The 5953-nt window shown below is 41.1% G+C and overlaps 1 non-coding gene across 1 annotated transcript; it reads left to right on the forward strand.

The window, feature by feature from the left end:
• The first annotated feature begins 3680 nt into the window (after nt 1–3680).
• On the forward strand, nt 3681–3787 carry LOC132651290 (U6 spliceosomal RNA). Its single transcript, XR_009589049.1, has one exon. It is a non-coding gene; the product is annotated as a U6 spliceosomal RNA (small nuclear RNA).
• Nucleotides 3788–5953: the final 2166 nt, after the last annotated feature.

Here is a 5953-nt window from a genome sequence, read left to right on the forward strand (position 1 = left end):
CCCTCTTGTGGCAAGCATGTGTCACTTAATAACACGCTTTACATAGAAGTTGTACTTAATATAATACTATATACTTATTTTAATTTAATAAGAACAGAGCAAGGAGTGTCTGGAGAGCCGGCCTCCTCCTTGAGTCCTGTGGCCTCGGGATGTGGGAGGACTCTGTGCTCGATCAAAGCAGGGCCTGGGACCACCTAACTTGTGTCCACCCCCTTGGGCTCTCCACAACCTGATGGTAAGATTCTATTGCTGAGAACAACACTCTACAAGTCATTGGACACAGGTAATCCCACTTGGCACCTACCTAGAATGTTCACCCCCTATGGACTACTCTTCATGATACTGGAACATACCCTTCATGCCACCAGAAAAGTGCACACCAACCCATCCATACAGCCTTCGCTCTCCAATGGTGACCTGCCTACAAGATTTGCTGGTGCGCTTGTGGCACAAACATCATGGAATTGACCAACTAATATCTGGTTGGGTTTCAGGAGGCCCACTCCATGAAAAGGAACCTGGATCCAATACTGCTTGGGTACCCAGGAGCCTGAGTCTACACAAGCCAGGAATATGAGAGAAATCTAAATGTTACAGTTACTGTAAAGGAGCACAGCCATAGTCATAGATCTGTGCCTTGCTTGGCCATCATCAGAAATTTCCTCCTGCAGCACATGAAAACGAATACAGAGATCCAGTTGATACACAGAGAGGTGAGAGGCATTGTACCATTCCACCCTAAATGAGATGTCTCCAGGAAACTCTCACCCCTAAGGGCTCAAGGTACTCTGTGTGCAGAGTGTAAGCACCAGAGGGAATGAAAGACATGAGGGTAACAGTCCTTGTAAACACTTCATGACCAACACACATAATGTACCCTGACCTACAAGCTATCTTTTCTATCAATTTGCCTTTCAGGGCTACCTCGCCAGGCCACAGGGGAAGAGGATGCTCTCTGTCCTGATGGACTTGATATGCTGGGTGGGTGGACACAGGATTCTCTGAAGAGCCAGGGGAAACAGGGAGGTTAGGCCTGGGAGGAGAAGAGAAAGGGATGAGAAGGATGTATAATGAATAAATAAAAATAAAAAAATAAGGGATCTGGAGAGATGGCACAGAGCTTAAGAGCACCAGCTGTTCTTCCAAAGGTTTTGGGTTCAATTTCCAGCACCCTTGTGGCAGCTCATAATCATCTATAGTGAGACCTGGTGTCCTCCTCTGGCAAGCAGACAGAATACTGTACAAATAATAAACAAATCTTCCATAATAAAAATAACTACACCATGAATCATAAAGTTTCCCTCCCTCCAAAAAGCACACTCACTACCTCTTTAAGTAATAATAATAATAAATGAAAAACTTAGTTTTCTCCAAGGGAGTTTCATTGGGGAAACAAACCAGACTAGGTCCCATGAGCCACAACAGATGGTAACAGAAAAACTCAAGGGTATACTTGTAAGGTGTCAATTCTTTATATGCCTGTATATATATATATGCATGTATATATTGCTTTAAAATAATTTAGTGGGGGGTTGGACAGGACTGTGGTGAATGTTAAGTGTAAATTATGTCTTCTCGTTTCATGCTTTTATGGTATTTTCATGTGAACGAACATCTGTATCTCTACCCACATGTAGTCCTCATATTTTTTTCTTCACTCTTTTTACTAATAACAATAGACATGTCAATTATTTTAATGTTTTCTGGAAAACTGGAGCCTAACAATTTCCTCTTTATGTAATACAAAATGTGTGTCTGTGAGATAAAGCCCCTTCTCCAAACAAGTGATCTGCCCTGCCTTTTAGGGTCCTCTGGTTATGGTTTTGGCATAGCTCTGTGCATCTCTGTTATCATTGCTGTGGGTTCCAGTCATTTCATGGAGTACTAAGCCTTGCCCAATTGTTGATGGCTATCCCAGAATTCTAAGCCATCTCTTAATTATCTGGTGCTGTTCCTGCTTCCTCTGCAGTGATGTGGCAACATTGGTATGTCCAGAGCCAAATAACGATTTGTGTTGGGCCATCTTTAGCCCTTATTGGCCATTGCTTACCAGCCTCTTTGGTGGACCTAGTGTACTAACACTGAGGAATACCTGTAAGCTTGTGCTAACTGTAACACAAGCTTCTACCAGGCCCAGTGTTAAGAATTCCACCTGATGGCACTGGAGGCCCATACCTGAGTTTTCTATGCTCTGCCATAACCCACTTTTCTAAGGTCTAACTGAAGAGCATTTATGGCTATTCTGAAAGTATAAATCCTCCATGGGATTGCCTCTGTTGTGCCCATTTCTTGAGACCACAAAAGACCACCAGGTGATGAGCCATTGCAGAACACATGAGGATCTTTTTATTACAAGCTATAGCTTGGGCCCACACCCCCACTGACTCAGCAGTTGAGAGTAGAGTACCTCGTGCTTAGGGTAGGCGGACTTGACTCCTTTCTTTTAGTGAGTGCCAACTCTCCTAGTCAAAACAGGGCTGGTCTCACGAAGGCAGAAACATACACAGAGATTATAAATCATTTTTAAAGATTATAACAAGAAGTCAGGTGTGGCATCACATGCTTTTGACCATCAGTGGGGCAAGCAGAGGTGGGTGTCAGTTCCAAGTCATCCGGGTTTGCAAAGGGAGTCCAGGACATGCAAGGTCACATAGAGAAACCCTGTCTCCAAAACCAAGGGCTTGCACCCCCTGCCAGCTCTTCACACTCACATGTCTGGACATGTCTTAAGTTACATAGTATGACTTCAACTGGGCTATAAGAATGTCCTGCCTCAAGCATGGTGGTACATAACTTTAATCCCAGCACTGGAGAGGCAGAAGCAGGAGGATCTCTGTGAGTTAGACGCCAGCCTGGCCTTCACAGCAAGTCCAAGACAGCCAGGGCTACACAGAGAAACCCTGTCTAAAAAAAATCCATAATAATAATAATAACAATAATAATATTAAACCAAACATCAGAGCCACCCCTGGATGGAAGAAAGATTTAAATCTTGATTTTATTTCAATTTTTAAATCTCAATTACAAGAAATTCTTAATGATTTGAAAACAAAAGAAGTCAAAGGTGGCAAGAGAAACGACAAAAGACCCATGGGGCAAGGGCTAGGGGGAGACACAGGGTTCTATTTTTATTTTGTATAGAGGTGAACACCTTCTACTGAAGAAGAGTGGTGTGAAACACTTGAGGAAATATTCTGCACGTCAAGGTCATATCATCACGGTGCTTCTCAGTTGCACATTGCTTCAAAATGTGCTTTTCTACTTGTGATTGCACATTTACTTTTTAAAAGACACATATGTTTTGTGTGTGTGTGTGTCCATGGATGATAGAAGAGGATAGTGGATCCCTTAAAGTTGGAATTATAGTTGATTAGGGGTTGCCTGACATCGATACATTTTAATATCTTATTAAATGTGTGAGATACATTAAACATACCAAGTTTGGAATTTTTAAAAGGTGATAATTCCCAGAAACAGATAAATGTACCATCTGCTTCAGTGTTCTCGTTTAAGCAGCCCAAGCCTAGAACCCCAGCATTCAGAAGGCTGAGACAGGAGTATCACAAGGTCAAGGCTGGCCTTCCCACCTCTCCATGAAAAGGTACAGTTTACTGATACATTCAGTTAGATCAGCTAAGGCAGCATATAGCCTCCTAGTGGTCATAAGAAACATCATCCTGGTGCTCGCTTCGGCAGCACATATACTAAAATTGGAACGATACAGAGAAGATTAGCATGGCCCCTGTGCAAGGATGACACGCAAATTCGTGAAGCGTTCCATATTTTTTTTTAAAAAAAAAGAAGAAGTAAAAAAAAAAGAAACATCATCCTGAAAACAATGATAAATTTAATTCACCACATGTTGACAAAAGCCATTTAGATGAACTTGACAGTATTCATTCAAACTTATGTGTGACCATAGAAAAGAATTATTAATCATGTTTTCATTTTCTTCCTTGAAAAACAATGCCTCCTTCTACAGATGTTCATAACACATTCATTTCTGTTTTTGAAAATTTAAGCAACATGAAGTAAAGAAAAGTGGGACCAGTGCTAGAGAGGTAGCTCAGATGCTAAGAGCATTAGCTGCTCTTGTAATGGTCCTGAGTTCAATTCCCCGCAATCACATAGTGGCTCACAACCACCTATAGTGAGCTCTCATGCCCTCAAATGGCTCCAGTGGTACATGCAGGCAGAATACTGTATAATAAATAAATAAATAAATAAATAAATAAATAAATAAATAAACAAATCAGAAGGAAGGATAGAAGGAAGGGAGGGAGGAAGGAAGGAAGGAAGGAAGGAAGGAAAGAAAGACAGAAAGAAAGAAAGAAAGAAAGAAAGAAAGAAAGAAAGAAAGAAAGAAAAAGAAAGAAAGAGAAAGAAAGAAAGAAAGAAAGAAAGAAAGAAAGGGCCATGAACAAATAAATACCATAAATTTCTTCTTAAAAATGTTCTTGCATGAGGCTGGAGAGGTGACTCAGAGGTTAAGAGCACTACTCGCTATTCTTCCAAAGGCCATGAGTTCAATTCCCAGCAACCACATGGTAGCTCACAACCATCTATACTGAGATCTAGTGTGCAGGCAAAATGTTGTATAAATAGTAAATAAATCTTTAAAAATTATTGGAAATGTGATCCTCTTGCCTCTGCTCCTGAGTGCTTACCCTGCAGGTGTGTTCCCCACACCTAGCCTTACCATACCACAGAGGAATACACTGCAGCCACTCCTGATGAGTCCATATAGACTAGGATCAGAGGGAAGGGGAGGAGGACCTCCCTTATCAGTTGACTGGGGGAGGGGTACTGGTAGGGGAGAGGGAGTGATGGTGGGATTGGGAGGGGAGGTGGGAGGGAGAGCTACAGGGGGATACAAAGTGAATAAACTCTAATTAAAATAAAAATAAATTTAAAATTTCAAAAAAGATGTAGCTTTGAAAAAGAAATGCTAATTAACAGACATAAAGAAGGGGAGACAAGTAAACAGATCAACTGTGCTTAGCCTACCTCAGAGAAATTGTATGAACAGTTCCTGAGTATAAAAACAATGGGCAAACTGGGTGTATTTTATCATGCCTTTAATTCCAACAACCCTCAGGAGGCAGAGGCAGGTATATCTCATAAAGCTGGACAGTAGCCTGGTCTATGCAATGAATTACAGAAGAGTCAGGGGCACATAATACTCTGCAGGAATTAATCAAACAAACAATAGATAGAAAGAACTGACAGATCTTTGCTCAAGTTTCTTCAAACTATTCATTCCCTCTAGTTATGTACACATCTTCTAGAAACCTGAAGTGCCTCACTTTCAATTGTAACGTTGATATGATCTTCCTAAAATGAAATCTATGTTTAAACAGTTACAAAACAGATGAAAGCATCAGCAATGTAAATGTTGGTAAGAAATAGGCAACATAGGGTGTGAGAGTTGGCTCAGCAGTGAAGAGGTTTTGCTGGTCTTGCAAATAACTAGTCCTGATTGCCAGTACTTACATAAATGTGGGAATCAGGAACCATCCGGAATTGGAGTGGCAACAGAGCCCACACAGAATCCTGGGAATCAAACACCAGAGACAAGATTAAAAGGGGCAGATCTAACTTTATTTTCCATTGTAACAGCCTGTAAATGACTGAAAGCCCAATGAGAACCTCCCATGCTATCCTCAAGTACCAGGAACAATCAATGCAGTTGGTTCAACTATAAGGAAAAGTGGGAGTTGAGTGGAGAGGCAAGGTCATGTTAGGAGACAGATTGCGAAAGAATCTTCACCAACCCTTTATCTGACAGAGGGCTAATATCCAGTATAAATAAAGAACTAAAGAAGCTGAAAAGTAGCAAACCAAGTAATCCAATTAAAAATGGGGAACAGAGCTACACAGAGAATTCTCTGTAGAGGAATATCGAATGGCAGAAAAACACTTAAAGAAATGTTCAATGTCATTAGCCTTTAGG

The sequence above is a fragment of the Meriones unguiculatus genome (genome assembly GCF_030254825.1).
Source record: "Meriones unguiculatus strain TT.TT164.6M chromosome 13 unlocalized genomic scaffold, Bangor_MerUng_6.1 Chr13_unordered_Scaffold_44, whole genome shotgun sequence".
NCBI classification, from domain to species: domain Eukaryota; kingdom Metazoa; phylum Chordata; class Mammalia; order Rodentia; family Muridae; genus Meriones; species Meriones unguiculatus.